This window comes from Cuculus canorus, chromosome 3, assembly GCF_017976375.1.
Source record: "Cuculus canorus isolate bCucCan1 chromosome 3, bCucCan1.pri, whole genome shotgun sequence".
Classification (NCBI taxonomy): Eukaryota; Metazoa; Chordata; class Aves; order Cuculiformes; family Cuculidae; genus Cuculus; species Cuculus canorus.
Window position 1 is genome coordinate 48,637,551 of NC_071403.1, and position 19,702 is coordinate 48,657,252.

At 40.3% G+C, this 19,702-nt stretch overlaps 1 long non-coding RNA gene across 1 annotated transcript in view; it reads left to right on the forward strand.

The window, feature by feature from the left end:
* Nucleotides 1-654: 654 nt before the first annotated feature.
* The window catches only part of LOC128851776 (uncharacterized), a 58,438-nt gene continuing 39,390 nt past the window's right edge, over nucleotides 655-19,702 (forward strand). The window contains exon 1 of the long non-coding RNA XR_008449218.1: nucleotides 655-977. This is a non-coding gene — a long non-coding RNA (uncharacterized LOC128851776). The remainder of the gene's footprint in view (nucleotides 978-19,702) is intronic.

Here is a 19,702-nt window from a genome sequence, read left to right on the forward strand (position 1 = left end):
TTCAATTTTTTTGTGGATACTTGTGAAATACCACTAGAAGATTTCATATAAGCCAACGAACAGTCAGCAGATTACCTGCTTCTGTTCTGGCCTAGATTTGATCTGTGAATGAATGGCTCTCAAGCCCTTAAAAATGCCCTGGGCTATCCCATCCTATTATCTCCACCATTGTTTTTCCATCCAGATACCACAGGGATGAGCACAATCAGTGGAGAAAATGAAAATCGAATTGCCTACCAAGAGCTGACCATATGGGGCAGCTGGTTGCTGCTTCCCAGCCCCCTGCCTGATGTCTCTTCCCTCCCTCAGATGATGTGATACTGAGTGCTAGTCAATCCCCGTTACTCTTCCAAATCTGTTTTTATGCTGCAGATAATTAAATTTTCTCATATTTTATATTTTCAGAGAAAGGAGCCTTATTTCCCTCTGGTTTCTTTGGGCCTCTGCAGGCTACAGCTCTTCGGTGTCTCTCCTCACACCTCCCTTCTCCCTTTTTCCCCTCCCATGAATAGAAACACTGAGCCTAGAAATAAGGAGAGGAGGCCAAGAGGAAAACGTGTCTCACTGAGACTTGCCAGATATCCAAGTTGCATGTTGAGAGATAGAGTTTCAGCTCATGTGTCTGGCTTGGACGGCAGCATAGACCATTAAACATCCTGCTGCGGGTCTCGCACCAGGCAGACGGCAGAGCTCTTCATGCTGACACCTGGAGGGGCTGGGAGGGCTGGATGAGTGGGAGTTACTGCCGCATTGAGCCGATACCGGTAGATCCAGTGGGTTAGTTTTGCTGTCTGCGCCCAGGGATGTGTTTTATGTTGCATGTTAAGAATGAGGACACTGGGAGGAGGAGAGGTGTCTGCAATCAAATAATATCACCTATCAGGCAGAGGAGTGCGGTGTGGGTTTCCTCCTGCCGGCTTGTCCCCATGGAGTCTCTGGCCCTTGGGTTCTGCAGCGTTCTGCAAAACTGATGTGTGGTAAGTTATTATTATTGTTATTATCATATTTACTGGTTGCTTCATGGCAATTCACATGGCCCAGTAACAACTGTATCCCACTGTGCCTGGCACTGTGTAAACTGTGGTGCTGTGTCCTGTCACCCAAGGAATTTACAGTCTAAATAGACAAGGCAGGCAAGGTCATGAGACAGCGGCATACAGAAAAGAAACCAAAACAACCACCAAACAAACCCCCCCATGTGTTGACTTATAGACTGTCTGTTCTTTGACAGTTCCAGAAAAGATTACAGTTTAAAATGCCTGTGTTTCTAGATAAAAACACGCTCCTCCCCCAGGCAAATTAAGAAAAATTAACCGAAAAAAATGCCGAGGTGTGTCTGCCAGAGCACCTTAACACGTTTCACTGTGCTTCATTGTTCTCAGTCATTGTTCTCAGATCATGGAGCACACAGGTTATGTAATACCTCTGACTATTCTGGGACACCTAGGTTAGCACGTTACTCACAGTGGAGTGAAGGAGGAACTCTGCAGTAGCTTTAGCCGAGAGTGCTTTCCTTCTCTTTGTTTGTGTCCTGACCTTCAGTAATCTTTGATAACCTGAGGACATAAATACATTCACCTGTCTGACAGTTTTGAAAATCCAATGTTCTAAAGGTTAAATATATTTTTTTAACATATTTATTTGGTCTGTAATTTATTCAGTACAATAGAACTATTTTTACAGCACTTCTCATGCAAACACCACTTCATTCTACTGACTTTTTTTGATAGGAGGTAGCTAGCAGTGAGTGCTTCCATGAAAAAAAAAAAAGGAAAACTGCTATTATGTTAATAGCTTTCTGTGACACAGACATGGAGTTAGTGCGATGGCTGGGCACCTCTCTGTCCGACGTACCAAGGCTTCTGGTTTCTCCTGTGCTCCGGTGGGAAAGCTCTGGAGAGAAAGAAGAGTAATTCCAGATTCTGTGCTGTAAGTGCTTTCCTTTCCCACCAGCTGACTACATCCATGCGTGTAGAGCTTTTGATTAGATCTGCTGTTTTGCCTATGGCAATCTTTACTGCAAACATCCTTTGTCTATACATCATTCGAGCGTCTATACACGATAAGATTGCCACCTTTTATTACAGTAAAACAGGAGGTTTCTTCTCAATAAGCTTTCCTCCTTCCTCAGCTCTCCATCCACCCCTAGGGGAAGTGAGAAGGACAGGAAAACTTCGAAAAACCTTTCACCTCTTTGTTCTCAGTGGCAGAATGTGGGAATAGTTTTTGTAAGGAGCAAGGTAGGCATCCAAAGGGGACATACCTGGGTGGTATAAAAATGGGAAACTTGGTGAAGTACGTACATGTGAACACACATGCACACAGGGTCACTGTATCGAGAAGTACAGTATAAATTTTCCTTTGTAGAAAAATGTTGTCTATGTATTTCTTAACTTACATACCACTTTCAGCCTTTTTTCCTTCTGTTACTTTTAACACCAGGGTCTCGGAGCATTACAGTGCAGTTCGGTATTAAAAGCTTCCTTTTTCACTGTGAATAGTCCTCTACTGTAACTAGGCAAGTTCCAGTGTATTACACTAGAACAAATAAAGATGTTAAAGTAAGGAAAAGGCAAAAAGAAAAAGGCAATAGGCATGAATAAGCAAATAAATAACTTAATCACATTTTCCTTTGAATATACAAAATAACTTTACACCGGAGGATCACATAGCTAAAAAAACATGTCTGCAGAAAAAGAAGTACTTTTTGTATGAAAACAGGTCACGTATCTGCTTGTCTCTGAGTACTTTAAATAGTCAATGTGTGCAGTCAGTTAGCTTTCGCTCTACGGTTAGGCATTGGACTAGGATATTCCAGCATATTCCCTTGAAAAATACCACAGTATGTGAAAGTCAAGTAACAGAGAAGACCCACTCATGTGGCTTTGTTATTGGGACAGTCACAGAATCGGGGAATTTAAACATGGGAACTACCCCTTAGGGCAGCTAGTTGGACTTCCTGCACAATTGTTCACTACAGTTTGCCTTTGAGTGCTTTACCCTCTCAAGTTTCAAGTGCTTTGTTTGGTGGGACTTTTAATTCTCCATTTGAAAATTACCTGCTACACTGAATCACAGGGTTTCTGAGAAACTACCTGATACTTTGTCCAAATTTTATTCTTCCTTACTTTCATCCCATTACATTTAGCTGTACCACTGCATGTTGGCATTCAAGAAATTCCTCTCTGTTCTCTCCGTTCATCTTTCATATATTTCTAGACAGTTGTCGTTTTGCCCTTGTCACCTAGATTAATAAATCAATCCCCTTCCTTGTCCAACGAGTATTGTTGCTCTTCTCTGAAGCCCTTTCCAGCATGCTGTCATCCTTCTGTTATGGAGGCATCTAGAAGTGGATGCAGTATTCAGCAGAAGTCTTCCCAGATGCACAGACCATAATTTTCTTCTGACATTATTCCCCTGCATACGCAGCCCAAATTGCTTCAGTCTTTTAAACTGATATATCTCATTGAGAACTTGGATTCAATTTGTTTTTCACTGTCACTCCTAGATATCTTTCCGTGCAGATGCTTTCCAGGTTTTGCTTTCTCACGGGCTATCCATGTTTCTGATTATTTTTCCTCGATGTATTAGTCTACATTTTTCCAAACTGAGTCTCATTTTATTGCCTGCCTACATATCTAACCTTGTTAGCTTCCATTTATATTATTGCTATCTTCTCTGACGTTTGCAAGCCTCCTCGTTTATTGTCATTTGTGAATTTCATTAATGTGCTATTTACCTCCTTTTCCAGATCATTAATTGAGATATTAAATAAGAACAGACCAAAAACATCCCCCTACAGCAAACCAGCTCAATACATCACCTCTCATCATTACCTGCTGCATATGGTCCTTTGACCACCTTTTCTGTCCAGGTCACAGGACTCTGCTTGAAGTCAATTTCAATTAGATTTTTTTAAGAGGCTCATTTCAGTTTTTAAAGTGGTTTATAGGATTTAGCTCCATGACCTTTTCTCCCTTTCCTTTGTAGCACAGGTGAGACTGATGCTCCTTCCCTGTGTTTCCATAGATAGCAATAATGAATGTGACAGTGAAACGTGGAGAGAAATGGCTGCTTTTGTCTGATTAACTTGGAATGCAAAATTGTGTCTGGTCTTCATTTTTTTTTTCTTTATTTATGCACTTTAAAGTTGTAATATTCTTTCTTCCCTTGTATGCTGATGGGTGAAGCTTTGTTGCTTCTCTCAGGCTCATGTTTGCAAACACCACTCTTATTTCCATTATTTACTTTGGTCATCTGTTAAGCACTTTGCTTTATGATGATGTGCTCCTCATTTCTCTGCAGAACCCAATCAGCTTTGAACGTCAGAGACTGGCCATGTCTCCATTATGAGATAAAATAAACTCTCTGAATGTTAATTAGCTAATTTTTATTCTATGTATTTTTATGATGAAAAACCACACAGCACAGAGTGTTCTTGAAACTGCCTCTAACGTCACTTTCTTGTCACCTCTCCTTCAAGCCACATGACTGAAAGCACACTGGAGTGAGAAGAGACCCATTCGCGTCAGTGGACTTGGGGTCAGGTCCTTAAGCTCCCACTTTTCTGCTGCAACGTAACACCCAGGGAGAGAGGAGGCATTCATAATTTGTTTTGTGGTGCTTTCAGTGTCCACTGCATCCTGCCAGATCTCCGGTGGCAGCCACGTTCCCGGGTGCTGCTCTGTATATCACCAGAGCAGCTCGACAAAACAAATGTGTGTTGCCAACAGTGTTCTGAAGCAGCAGTGGTTCGCTGTTATTTAAGTGCTGGTGTCAAAACTGTGCTGTGGTAGGAATGTTTTAAGAGCTGCATGGTTTAGTAATGCCATTGTGAATTTAGCACCTAGTGATTGCCTGCATTTAGTGGTCAGACAGGTTTTTGGCAAGGGTTATGGAGGAAAGGGAGGTGCAAGAGGCAGGAAGGAGGAGAAGCACCGTGAAAAATACTTTGTCTCTGGTTTCTTTTCCTGGCTCTCCTTTTTGTCTGATAAGTGATGGAGAAAGTAAGGCCATAGAAAAAAATGCCACCTTTAAGGACAAATCACCCTAAAAACCTCAGCATCTCCTGAAGTTTATTCTGATTCCTTTGGCTTTCTGCTGCTTGCTTCCCTTCTTTTTCTGTTCTTAGCCACTCTTTCCTCCCACTTTGCTTTTATTGCCATGGCTTTGCACTATCCTCATACCCAAGGAAACCCCTGTGTGCAGCTGTCTTTTGGTGAAGGTAAACTGTGATTCCAGAATTACATTTTGGGACTGAAAGAAGAGTAAATATGAGTCCACACTCAGGGCCATGATTTGCTAGAAAAAGGAATGATGCTTGGAAAAGATATTGTGGGGTTAGCTGTGGAGTAATGCACTTCTAAATATCTATGAGAAGCTAATTTCTTGGCCTGGAAGAGGCAAGATTCAGTTAGTCCTGTCTGCTTTGGAGAGGGTGGATTTTCTGAGATCAGTCTCTGTCTCTTTCATTAAAAGAAGAGGAAAGTCTATGATTGACCTTTTATCTGCTGATATTAAAAGATCAGTAATGACACTGGGCAGTTGCAGTTTGGAGGGAAGGAAGCTGGGATGTCTGGTAATATATTTATGCTGATGACTGCTGATTTCTGTTCTTGCCTGTCTGTGTAAGATCCTGGTGTAATCTTAAAGAATGTACTTGTCACAGTTTCCCCATCTGGAAACTAAAATAATCATTCTCTCTCTCTGTCTCTCTAGGACTCTGGGAGAGTTAGAGCTAGTTAGGTTTTCTGACATGAAGCTATGGAAACAAATAATATTGCCTTTATTCTTTTGAATGCCTTTGAACACTGTCTATCTTTCATAATTCTGTCTGTGGCACCTGATTTAACAGCTGCTGCGCATCCATTGGTTGTGTTGAGTTTAGCTGGAGCTGAGGGCCTCAGCACTGATCTGATTCACACTGAGGCAGTGGAAAAGTCATTAACAATGTTTTTTTCTGCCAAGCTGCTCCATAGTCATATACTGTGCAGTCCAGCCTTTTTGTTTTTTTCTTATTTTTTGTTCCAAAGCTAATAACTCTAACAGCTGTAAACAAAAATGTGAACTGTGGTCCTTTAAAAGACTTGATACAAAATGTTTTACTTTTTTCATTAAATCTATCTTTCAGGCGAGATGTGGACCAATGTTTAGAAGCCAATGGGAGGATAGGGTGAGGCAGGAAGGAGTGAAAATGATATCTTGGTCAGTGAAGACTAAATCTCTACTAATCTTCAAAGCAAGATATAACTCAGGATTTTTCTTCTGTTTCTCTTAAAATGAAGGCCATTGTGTTTCCATCCTTGGCTGTGTCAGCAGTGATAGCCCTTTTTTCCAACATTGATTGTTGACTTCCCCTGACACCGTATCACAACCCATTAGTGCTGAAAACTGACAAGCCCAGCTGCAACAGCAAAATGGCAAGTTTAAAAGAAAATATACAAGGGACAGGCACAGAATGCTATTAGTATAAAAAAAGTAGTTGTTTTTTGTCTTACCTCTGTAAAGGTCAAGAATGAAACATTTTTTTTCTCCTGCTAACAGCAACTTGTGTATTTTTTGAACTAACAAAGCCATTCTCTCTCCTTTTTTTTTTTAAATTTTTTTATTTTTTGAGTTCCGGCTGCAATGTAGGTTTTAGAAAAGCAACTGTGGAGAGGTATAATAAAAAGAAGCTTCCCTTTAGGAAGCTTGCAGGGAATATTTTCCTTATATATGTATGGAGTATGGGTTTTTTTTTGTAGCGCAGAGACATTTCAGAGAAATTAATGGCTCAGCAGTTACTGGGTTCTGAGGTCCTAACTTCAAGCTTTTGTGTTGTCTAGAGAGTGGTATTTCTTTCTTTTTTTTTCCTTTTTCCTTTCTTTCTCTTTTCTGCTGGAGTTATATGGTGGTTGTCAGTGTTGTGGAAGGTACAGTAACAGTAATGGCAAATATTCCTTCTGATTGTACAGGTGATTCCCTGGGGGAAGAAAGTGACTGCCTCCGTCGTTCCAATGTTGTGTTCTTACAGAGACGTAGGGCTTGAGCAAGGGCGGGTAACTTGTCAAAACTTTAGTGCCGAGGTTCATATTTGATATCACTGTGTGGACTGCAAGCATGTTTTGCTCTGTCGAAGCCCAAGCAACACTGCAGGCCAGCAAACAGAGCCCAACAGCTGTCTTGACACCCCAGTTTGTTGCAACTGGTTGCATAGCAGCAACAACAGTGGGAAACTGGTAAAGTACATTAAGAAAATAAAAAAGCCTGAAAGTCAGATTAAGTAAAAAAAGATCTAAAATTTATTTGGAACCCTGTAGGACAGTGAAGATACAAAAAAACTCCAAGTTAACAAAATTAATGAGATTGGTTTTGAATAAGTGGGATCATTTAGACTTGATTTTGCAAATTGATAGCTGTGGACACAAAGGACATTCATCTCAAATCATCTATTCTGACAATTCTGTCGTCAACTCTTTCGTCATGAACATAAAAGAGCTCTTTCAAACTCATATCTGTGGACATTTGTATGGCAGCAGCAGGTAGAGCCCCAGTTTTTCTAGGATGTTGCAAAGCGATGGTTTCTGCAGCTAAAAACCTGCTCATCAGATGAAGGAAATTGTACTCTCATCTCAATTTTATGAATGAGAAGCTGAGTCTTATGGACCAAGTAACCTATCCAAGGTCACACTGTACACCTCTCTTGGAGAATGATTGCCATGTCCTAAGGTATGAATTTGCAAAGCCTAGCTTACTCTACGGTAACTTTCTGGGTCATTCTCTAAGCATCTATTAAAATGCTTTTGTATGATGTAGCTCAAAGTGAAATATGTGGGCAGAGAGTGACCACATTAGGACATACAGTTAGGGCAGAGGAGCTACAATTGAGTCAGTTGGCATTCTTTTTTTCCCATGTGGCATCTTTCTCCTTTATTCAGGTCCTGGGTCTGTAACAAAGGATGAGCTGAGCTTCATTCTCTTTTAATTGCCATAGGAATAGTCTGCCTTTGAGGCTTCCTTGGTTCTTCTTCCTCTTCTGCTTACTTGACCAACCCCAGAGCTTTCTGAGGTACTCAGATGCATTTCCCATTAATGCACTGGGATTCAAGCCTAGTTTACCTTCACATGGAAGACAGAGTTTTAATTATGGCTTGGATTCTGGAAGGACTCTTCACAAAGTCTATTTTTATGGGTTGCGTCGGCTGTAAAATATAATGCAGAATGGGTTTATGTTGTATATGAAGTTACAGTAATGCAAAAAGCTTTTATCGTGCCAGTCCTACTGCAGTCATTCATGGGCAGTCTTCTCCAAATAGCCCAGATTTTTGGGAACACTCAGATATCCAAAACTTTTGACTTTCTACTTACTTACTCCACTTTGACAGTGGCATGATCACACTGAAGCCAGGAGAACTGTGATGAATCACGCTTCAAACCTGCTTGGAGTAGTTTCCTCTCAGAAGGAGAAAGAAGCGGCGTAATATCAAACAGTTAAAAAGGGGGAAAACGGATGAAGGCATAATTACACTAAGACTAGGTTAGCACTTGTTTCCTTAATGCATTTAGCCAATCCAGTTGCCTGGGTGTGAATACAGAGCTTGCTGCTAGTTTTTCCTGTATGAAAAACTAAGTTTACATTATGGCCTTGAACATAAATGAACTGATTTCTGAGATTTTCTATTAATACTCTGTCTTCACTTGTCAACTTCAGTAAGCAAGCATTAGTTTAGTGGCAGCAAAACATGGAAGGAAGGTTCCTTGTAATCACAGTTAGGCAGAAAGGCATTTCTCTGTCTTCTTCAAGGCTCAGTACTTTCACTGAAGTTGCTCATGACTCAGTGAGTCAGTCCAACAACATTTCACGAGATTTCATCTGTCTGGTTAACCATTAGCTTAAACTATGGTAAAGCTACCACAGTTGCCTTTAACAAAAATAGAAGTCAGACAAAGCCAGGCAGAATGCAGAATAAATCAATGTTTGCTTGGGAGCCAGTGCATAAAGAAGAATGTGTGTCTACATTGTAGATGATGGTTGATTATGGGTTGATCTTGACTGTAATCGAGGATGGTGCCGAGGCCCAGTTCAGTGGTAGTGGCAAGGTTCATGTGTTTATAGGCATACAGGAAAATGCAGGTGGAACTTGGCTTGTGTAGTGCTGGCTCCCTCTTCTTCTGGGCATCTATATGAAAAGCCTGACATGCTGTTTGCCAGCTGTCGGTACTCCTGAGCAGTCTCAGTCTGCCATACGCTACTTTGATAGGTATCTAAAATCTCAGTTATCTGAGCTGCTCTGTTCTGTGCACTCCGTTTGTGTCGTCTGAGATAGCATGGGAGAAAGTGCAGAGTAAGGGCTCCACATTGTTTCAGATATTGAAAGGAAACTGAATATTATGGAAGTTGTTGCTGGAAGTGTACTGTTTCGCACCTTAATTGGCCCTCTCAGTGCTAAAATAGACACTGAATGAAGGAAAAAATGCCCATGTTTGTGAGAAGCATCTGGAACTTTGCTGTGCTTAGTTTCCTTAAGACTGTTAAGGAGGTCTTTTATTTTAAAAGTCATTTTAAAACTGACTATGTGTATGCTCCAGCAAGAATTTTCAGAATTTTCTTAGGCAGCAGACACTTTAGGTGTAAGATAAAGCAATATAATGTGATCACTTATTTAATTCATTCTCAAGTCTCAGCTCTTCCCCCAAATGCAGAGTAGGTGTCCCTCATCCACTAAATATGTCCTTTTACTTCAGTGCTGTGTGGGCAGATGGTCCAAATGCGACACAGCTTGGGCTATCTTCTACCTTTATGAATGGCACTAGGTTTTAGTGAAAAAAAAAGTCTTCCCACTCATTTGAGGAATTTCCTTTCTCCAGAAATGACATGTCTATCATTAAAGCCAGAAGTAATGGTAGCATAAGGGAGGGAATCCAGATTCCTGGAAGATCTTGAAAAGCAGATAACATGCTGAATTCTTTGGTTGACAGGTACTCTCAAAAAGAGCTGGACTCTAACTCAGGCACAGAATTAAATGAGGAGTTTTATAAATGAGCTCAGCATAATTAGCTTATTGGAAACTCATCTCTTATTTTGGTGGTGTCTGAGATTTGAGCTCTTTTGAGACTGTCTCAGAGTAACCTGAAGGGCACTAAGGCTTGGTATTTTCAGTCCTTTCATGGCTTTCAAGAACTTTGCTATGAAAACTCTCCCTTGGAAATGCCTTCTGTCCTACTGAAGAGCCAAATTCTTCCTACTAATATCAGTAACATACAAATGCATAACAGAGGTTATATGAAGGTATTTTGTCTGTGAAGAAGAAAGGCAGCTTACAGGTGTGATTGAGTGAGCAAACCAAGAATATCCCCTGCGGTCTTTAAGAAGTTAAGTCATGTACTTCCTGCACAGCACCAGCTGATGTGGAAGGGAGTAAAGTCATCTCCCATTACTGTTCCCCTTGAGAAGAGTAGCCCTTGAGGGGTGCTAGTATTCTCTCACTGAGTGTGCTGAACTGTCAGGCGGTGATAGAATAGAGACACCTGAGCTGGCTTTAAAACAATAAATTCAGGTGCAAGGAGTAGTCTGGCTATGGCAACACAGAGCTCAGTAAACCCAGCCAATTTATTTGCCAACTCAGCTGAAACATACCCATTTCCCTCAGAGGTCTAGGTTTCTTGTTTCCCTTCTCCTGTGATGAACCAGGATTTGGCCACTTTTGTGCAAGACAGTTACTTTTGTAGTAGCTGTGAATTAGTTTTGTTATAGTTTTCTTATATCATGTTTGGGCAACTAAATAATTAGCCTGCTTTGGAAAAATGCTGAGTCTACAGTGGCTCCCAGTGAAGTGAATTACAGACTACTCAGCAATCTGGAAAATGAGATCTTTTGCGTATGAAACACAGGAAAGAAAGATGGAAAGAGAATTTATGATGTTCATATTTTGAAATTTGAAGCTGCATAAGCTACAGCTTACATGAGGACTCTACATGTATAATGTTACTGAAGGCTAGTAAAGGAGTAGTAACTCTTTCTATAAATGACTGATCAGTTGCTAGAATGTCCAACAAGATTTTTTTAAAAATACTGCTTAAAATTGCCTAGAATGCACCCATTCATGTATTTGTAAGGTACCTTTGACCTCTGTAACATAAAAGTATTGTTCCTTTGTCAATTCTATATCTCCAGAACATCATGTGTGGCCATGGTATATTTGTAGAAGGGATTCTTTGGTTGAAATGGCTGCTGACTGAAGTCAGCTGGGGCTGACTTCAATCCAGCACAAGAATCTCAATTTGGAGACCCAAATAATGGGGCACTGTAGTCTTGTGGACAGCTTAACCAGGCGGAGAACAGAAGCAGGTTCTTTGAATAGCCTTCCTTTGTCCACCATCATGAAATCAAAGAGCAAATCTTTTGAAAAACACTAGGCAATAATTCCCATGAGGTTTTCCTACAGTCATCCATCATGGAGAAAATCCAATATTTCTTCTTTCTCTATTGTACTCCAAGAAGCCTTGTGACCAGTTAGGTCATTTTAACTTTAAACATTAATTTGGCTAAGACATTTTAAATCAGTAGATCCTTTTCAAAATCTAGACCATGATCTTTCACTTATACCTTAAGAATAATCATTGTACTTTCTGTTAAATGCTCAATGAGTTTTTGAGTCAAAAGTATTTTGTTTATGATGTTACTGTCTAGTAATAATTAGTACTGCTGTTGTAAAAGATTTTTTTAAAGGACTAGGAGTCATGTGTCTTCCCACCAGGGAGATGATTCAAAACTCTTTTCCTCTGTCGAAGTCCACTTCCGTGGATATTTATATGGTAATAAAGGGCTGGGCCTAGTGTTTTGGTTAGATTATAGCCTAGTTACATCAAATTATTAAAATGTTCATTCATTCATTCATTCATTCATTTCCTGACTCCTTCCAGAATGTCCTACAAAGATATTTGGCCAACCTTGTTTACATAAATTCCCCATTGTGCTTTGCATTTTTATTAAATAAAGGTGGTGTTTGAAATAGCTTGTAAATTGACAGGGTACAAATTAGTGGCAAAGCAAATGTTAAAGAGTTGGTGATGTCTCTTGGTGAGCTTTGAAAAATATTCTATTTAGAAACAATTGTGCAGATGCATTGTTTATTTTTCTGCTTTTGCCCTTCATTTGTTAGAACTAGGGAAATTTGCATGGAAATTGGTGGTGTGTTTTTTTCATCATTTACCTTCTTTAACTATTTATTTTATATCTGCAGTTTTAATGCTTGTCTTGTGACATCACTATTCATTACTGGGAAGGTGATGGTGATGTCTCAGAAGTTTTTGTTTGTAAGACTGAATTTTTGAGACTGCGGATGACTATAAAATCCTTCTTTCTTTTGCGCCGCCAGTTGTTCCTGATTGATGGCTGCCAGTCTTGTGTGGAGAGAGGATAAGAGCCTAAAGCCAATGTGTAAAGGCCAGTATGTGTCACACAATTGTCACTCTCTTGAAAACTTCACTGTGGATAACCAAGTGTTCCTGATCAAGGAAGACCATGTTTCCTTGTCATTCTTAGTCAGGACACAGACTTATTTAGGACATTTAGGTTTGCCTTGTGTTTTCTGTATCATATCTGTTCTTTGTCCAAGGAGTCATCTCTGTCTCTACCAACCCAAATGAAAACCTTTCAGGAAAATGAAACTCCCCTAGTCCAGTTTGGGGAGGGTGGGAAACAGTGGCTCTGAGTAAAGGAATAGGCAGTAATGAGATTAACCGTACAGGAAAAAAACAAACATCTTCCTTTGCTATATAGGATTATACGAATGAGAAGCGACAGAAACAGGATGGGACAAGACAAAAAGATCTATCTAAATGAGGCATATTTTCCAGAACATACCGGGAGTCGTTGGAAGCTCCTTAAAAGTGCTCACACCTGATCTTTTCCAGTAGAAGATAGACCACAAGACGGACAGCCTTTGGGAAATAACTTCCCTTAATGTATTCCGACAGTGGATCTGAGATGTCCAGACGTTTCTGGGCAGAAACTAGAAGGACAGTGAGCATTTCTTCACCTGTTTTCCTTTATGCTCAAACTTATTTCCCACACCTCGAAAATCTCCTACTGAAAGTGACCTGCTGGTCAAGTCACAGCCCCTCACCTCCAGCAAAGCAGGAGGCAGCTGGATTGCTCCTTTAGCAGATCCTAGTAGCACACTGCTGCTTACCCTGCTGGGCTTCTTACAGAGCAACTTGGGCTGCTCTGGTCTCTCTCCAACAGCTCGATTTGTCACTTCTGTCAGCCTGTGGCGTGCACACACACACACACGCACACACAGCAGCTGCCAGTGGCCTGGGGGACCTGGATTCCTCAGTTTTTTTCTGACCTCACTTCTCTGGCACACTGGCTGACTACATTGCAGCCTTTTACCTGTGATGGGCTCTGACCTCTTTCTGTGCATCTTAAAACACCCTGCCATGGAACGCCAGCAAAATGCAGGCATTTACCATGGTTACTGGTGTCTCTCCCCCAGCTTTCAAATCACCTCTTCAAAGCCCGTCTGGTACCAGTGTCTTGGGGTTTTGTTTCTTTTTGGAAAGTACTTGTTATCTTTGATAGAAGGATTTTTTTTTTTTTTACTATGAATGGAGTAAAAATGTTCTTGTCCATTTTAGGTACATTTGAATAATTGCTAAAAATAAAGTGAAAAAAATCAGGGTTCTGCTCTGCAAAGTAGTTTTCAATCCCCTGAAGAGTAACATGGCTCTTTCTGACTCCACACAGGCAGACAGGCCTAATTCAGCTGTCTGTTACATGGTATGTTTAAGTGGTTTTGTAAAAACAGTGTTCCCTAAATGTTGACAGTTTAATGGATTTCATTAGTGGCTGCCTACTGGCTGAGGGCTCAAACCTGCCCCCACCAGGGTTAGCTCAGATGAGTTCAGAAATGGCTGTATGAAGGACCACCCTCACCTCTGTCAGAGCTGCTTGAAGAGCTGCATCTGGAGCCCTAAGACAAGAGCAGGTGTCTTCTGAGCTCCCACAGTGACTGGAGGATGCATGTAGTCATAATGGCCATCTCTCCTCTCTTCTCATTAGGCAGAAATGGCACTGGGGCTCCATCATACACCCAAAGATGTGTAGACCTTCTCAGGGTCTTCTTCCATATTACCATGCAGGTGAACGGCCTTGGTTCACTGTCTTTGGGCCTGAAGGAGTGTCTCTGTGATGCCAAAACTTGCTTATGTTTCATCCCCTGTGCCTGTGAGACCTCTAGCTGTGTAGAATGTCTAATGACCCTCCAAGTCCAGTTTGCATCAGGAAGTAATGTTCATGATTTTGTTCCAGTCACTGCCTGGGAAGTCAAATAGCATACAAAAACCAACCTCTTCAAAGTAAGTAATAACTGAATCGAGTCTTTGTTTACACTCTGTGAGGTCAAAGGAAGCTGGACTGCTTTGTCTGTAGTATGAGTTGGGGGACCACTTTGAAGAGGAAAGTGTTAAAAGTGATAACATCAATCTCAGAGTAGACAATTTTTCCTTTCATGAACAAAACAAACAAAAAAGATAGCTCTATGAAGCTATGAGCAGAACTGAGAGCCTGATTTAGTTGTTTCATTGCATGCCCGAGTGTTCCCAAACCAAAGTGAAGGAGACACTGCAAGACTACCTGAAGTAACTTAATACTTTGATGGCATGCTGAAAATCTAGAGAATGACAATTAGATATAAAAATTACAAATTGAAGGCAAGTTTTATACTTAAAAATGAACTCCAGCATCTATTTTGTCATGTCTAATGATTTCCTCAAATTTCTTTTTTTTGGGTGGGACTGAAAATCCTCATAGTTTGTCTCAGTCCAAAGAAGTACTGTGTGAGATACCTGTATCTGAATTAGGCACTAGCTAAGAGGGAACAGTGCTGACTACTGCATTCTTTGGCTTTATGAGCATCAGGACTGCAGCGTACCTGTGCCTCATGGAGTACTAGCAAATTGCCTGTCTTGAATTTCTAGATCCAGCCCAGTTTGATGGTCCTCATGCTCCTCAGAAGATTTAGGCCAGGTTCATTCTTGTGTCTCTCTGCTCCCAAGAGACTATTGTGCTCTGGGATAGGGGCAGGCAGTCATGTGGAGGAGATGCAGCCTCTACCTATGCAGCACGCTGTTTGCCTGTGGGCTTACTCTTCCCTGCAGCCTTCCTGGGACCTTTGCTGCTGAAGGTAAGGCAAGTGTGGCTCAAAGTCATTCCCTAGCCAAGAAGACCACAGACCATTTTAGGAGCTGTTTAACTACTACCACCACATCTACTGCACGTTTTTCCTCTTTTTGTTCACCAGTAGCAGCTTTTTCAGGCATTGTTTTCTATTGAAGAAAACAGTGAGACACTGTTTATGTCTTACTGAAGAGACCAGTGAGACATATAAGCAGGTCTTTCGTACTCCAGTAGAGGTCAGATACCTACCTCCTACAGTAAAGGAGCCAATTCATTACAGCATGATAGATTGTAACAGCTTATTTGGAGCCCTGTTAGATAAATCACTTAAATGTGTATTTACATAACATTCCTATTAATTACCACAAAGACCGTAATGACTGTGAGCTGTTCCAGTTTATCTTGTAAATATGTATTTAAGCAATTCTGTAACAGGTAATATTTAATCAATAGACCATAACAGTTCATTAATCATGCCAAACCTTTGTGTAAAAAGTGAATTTGTACCAGTGGAACATAATGGATCCTTTGGATTACCATTTAACATATTACACTACTCACATGGAAACTTTACAATGCCACTAATGATACATGTTAAAAGTCTTAGTGTGAAGTCCTGCATGGTAGGTTTGTGTCTTGAACACATGAGCATATTTTTCTTCAGGTAAAGAAACCAGGAAGTTACTCAGCAGTGATTCTTTCAGAACCTTGCAAGGTGTCAAAAAGACAGGCTTCAGAGGGCTGTACCTATCTTATTCTTTGGCTAAAAAGGTACTGGGAAAAAAATGCCTATGTAAAGTGCTTGTATGGTTACCCGGTATCCATAGTTGGATCTGAGAATCACACAATAGTGTTTTACTGCATCTGTCATGGCAACGGCTCTGGAAGGTAGAGAAACATTACTTTCATCCCTACCTTAGAAACTGGGGGAAAAAAAGAGACTATGTAGTACAGGCAGGACATAACGCATGGAAGAGAGGGTTCAAGATCTGTCCAACCGTGCACCACTGCCATTAAACAGATGACTATCCATAATTTACTTGAGTGTAGGCAGGTAATGCTGCTGTTTTGATGGCAATTTAAGGTATTATCTCAAGGGGATTACGTATATGTTCGTGAGCCAGTGTTTAAGTGGCTCTGTTTTGGTGGTTTTCACTCCAATAAAAGTCCTAAGGGTTTTGTTTCCTTCACACAATGCAGAAGAGAAGCCATATCATCAGAAAGCAGGGAACTTGAGAAGGAAATCCTGCTTACTTTACCTGTGCCAGCAGTCAGACTGATTTTAAACAGACTTCTTTGGAGAGGTAGGTGAGCAGGATGTTTCTGCAAAACTGAATTATCAAGTGTTGTAGCTGCGCCACTGAACATCCACATGATTTACTGCATGCATGCTTGCCAAACTGTCCTGGGAAGCTGGCTTCAAGATATAGCTGAAGTCATAGCTAAAAGTTAAGAGCCAAATCATGGTCATGTGAGTTGATCTGCTGGCATCACACAGGACTACTGCATGGTTAAGGTGAGCAGGGCTGGTGCCTAGACTAGGAATTTAATTCTAGAAACTGTTTGTCCTACATCACGACTGTGCCGTGCAGTTTGTGGCAAACAGCAGTGCCTGCTCAGAGGATTCATGACTGAAATAGTAAGAAGTCTTAGTCTGAGACCATAAGGTGTTGGCAAAGCCTTATAGGAAGTCTGCACATCACTGGCCGTGGCCAACTCCACTGATCTCTTGCTTTCATAAGCACTAAATTAATTTATTTAAAAAAAAGAAAAAGCTTTTATTAATGGTTCCTGTGGAGCTTTTGCAATCTGTTGTCTAATGCAAGCTTTGATTAAGTTTAAAACAAAATCTCTGCAATAACAGTTCTCCTGTGTAATAACTAATCAATATATGTTAATCATTTGCCAAATATATTTCTTATAGAGAAATGGTTATGAAGTTAGGGGACTGCCAAAAAATGAAGAAAAAAAGAAAAATAAAAGAGCTTCTTTAATTCTTAGCCAATAGGTATTCATATCTGTAAAAGATTAACCATTTTTTTTATTTTTGCCAATTAATATAGAAATTTTATGAGCTGGCATGAATATTCAGTTCAAAATTTTTTAGTTATAAATCTCTAGAAAACAAGGGAGGCTAACTCAACACTGAATGTAGTGGTGAAGCTGAGTGCTGCTGTAATAAAGTAATCTATTAAAAGGTTATCTTTCATATAAGATTGCTTTCCCTAAGCACCTAAGCATATTAACAACATCTGAAATGTACTTGTAATTATACACACCTCAGAAAGGATTTAAAATTACCTTCTTTGTCCACGTTTGTAAAAACATCTCAGTCACTCTGTGATCTTGTTTTACCTATGCACCTTAAAGCTTGCAAAAGCAAAATGGAAGAAGCATTCACTTATAAGAGAATTGCTCAAAGGTGAACTTTGGCCGCCTCTAGTGGCATTAATTTTGCTCTCTGTGAACTGCATTTGACACCCTTCTAAGGTCTGGAGATTTTTCCCCTATCTCTGACTGGCCTATGTGACTGTTTGCTACTAATTTTCACGTTGAAGATGATGCACTGGTGAAAAGGAAATAGTTCATTTAGTCTCAGAAGAACAGGTTTCTGGCTAAATCCTGCAACTTTTTGGGAAACACTGCTCAATACCCATTTGCTCAGTGCTGGTGAAATTAGCAGCCTGGCTACATGACTGGGAATTGCAAGAGCAAGTACAGCAGTAAAGCAGGAAACAGGCTGCCTTAACTGCACCATCTTATTGTTTGAACTTTAGCCTCCTTTTGCCTGCTTGTGGACCATACTAGAACCTAAATGCCCTCCAACACAGTTGCTGTCATCTTTCCCTCTGTTGCAGAAATACATTGTCTATAACACAGTAAGAAATGCCTTTAATTTATTTATTCTAGCGTGGTATTTGGTTTCTGGACCAGGCACCAAGACCAGCAAAGAACAGTTTGTGAAAACGTAGTCTCATTCCGTGGAAGTGGAATGGCTTGAACAATACTGAGATTTTTACACAAAGATAATAATAATGCTTTAAAAGTTGTTATGCCTCTTTGCCTTCCTGGAGATGTGGTTTTGCTGTCCTACTCAAGACAAAAATACCTTTGATTTTAAGCCCTTGTTGAAATTCCATTTGAAAATTTTCAGCTGACTCCATTTAGCAGCTTGGTTTAGGAAGTAACATTTTCATCTGTCTCCAGTCTTCTGGGGCTACTGGTTATTTGGTGAAGAGCATTTGAGCTAATGGAGCTCACTTGAATTCTCCTTAGGAATTAGATTCTTCCCTGAATAAGGACTGCGGGATCAGTTATCAGCTGTTCTGCTGAATAAACTGAATACCCGTGGAGCTTTTTAGCTTTTCCTTTGTGAAACTCATGGCTTTTTGAAAGGACTGTGATGGGGCTGGTGAATTTTATTGTGATAATACTCCTAAATACCCAGGCACAGCTGAGAATGGTACTAATATACACCACATGCTACCTACAGTATTGCTATAGCAGAAGCATGAGTTCCCTACCTGGAGCATTTTGCAATGTTGGGATTTTCAGGATGATTCGTTGCAGAGTTCTGCTGCTGGATTTTATTTCTAAAATTATATTGTCTCCAAATGTTAAATTTCACAATGGAATGTCAGTTAAAAATGTATATGTTATTAGGGCATTTGATCATATTTAAGAGGAATTCCTAGCATCTTCTTTGGCAATTTGTTTTAAACAAAAGTAATCATTTCTTGCTTTGGAAGGGAGAAATGTGTGCAGTTTGGTTCTAGCTATAGCAAACTGATGAAAATCTTATATAGAACTTAATAGAAAAATCCTGCAGATTGAAAAGCAAAATGCCATCTTCACCATACAACCCTCTGGGATGATTCAAAGCCAGATGAGGAGAGACTAGCGTAAATTTATATCTCTGTATTTTAGGAGCAATTTCTTAAAAGCTGAATATTTTCTTCACAGCAAAACTCTTATCAGTATTGAGTCAAAAGAAATCCATTATAATTCTTAAGGATTTAACACTTTCCAGTTCAAGATTGGAGGCAAATGTGATGGGGAGGAGAAGGGAAGCGAGGAGTTTGTTGCAATGTTGTATTCCTCTGTTCCCACACAGGAAAGATGATCTTGCATAAAGCATTTCCAGGGTAGAAAACATAGCTCCTGAACTCTCTCCACTCCTTTAGGTTGGGTGGAAGAAATGCCTTTTCAATGTTAAGGGACAGCAGTGGATGCGGTGGGCTCTCTGTCATCAGAGTTGTTTAGGTCAAGACTTCCTTTACTGAAGTCACATCTTTATGGTAGCTGAGACTGGATAAGATGTTCGCATTGGTTCTTTTTGGCCTTAATGATAATGGAAAATCCTGCAAAGTGTTTGCATAGGGTACCGTGAGCAGGTATGCTTTCATTTCTTAGGGCATTGTATAAATTGTATAAAATCATGTGCTGACTTACAAATGGTGAAAGTATTGGGCTTATTTGCTACTGTGCACATACAATGGAGGTATTAATTAAAAAAATAATTCTGGTAAGTAAGATGAAAGA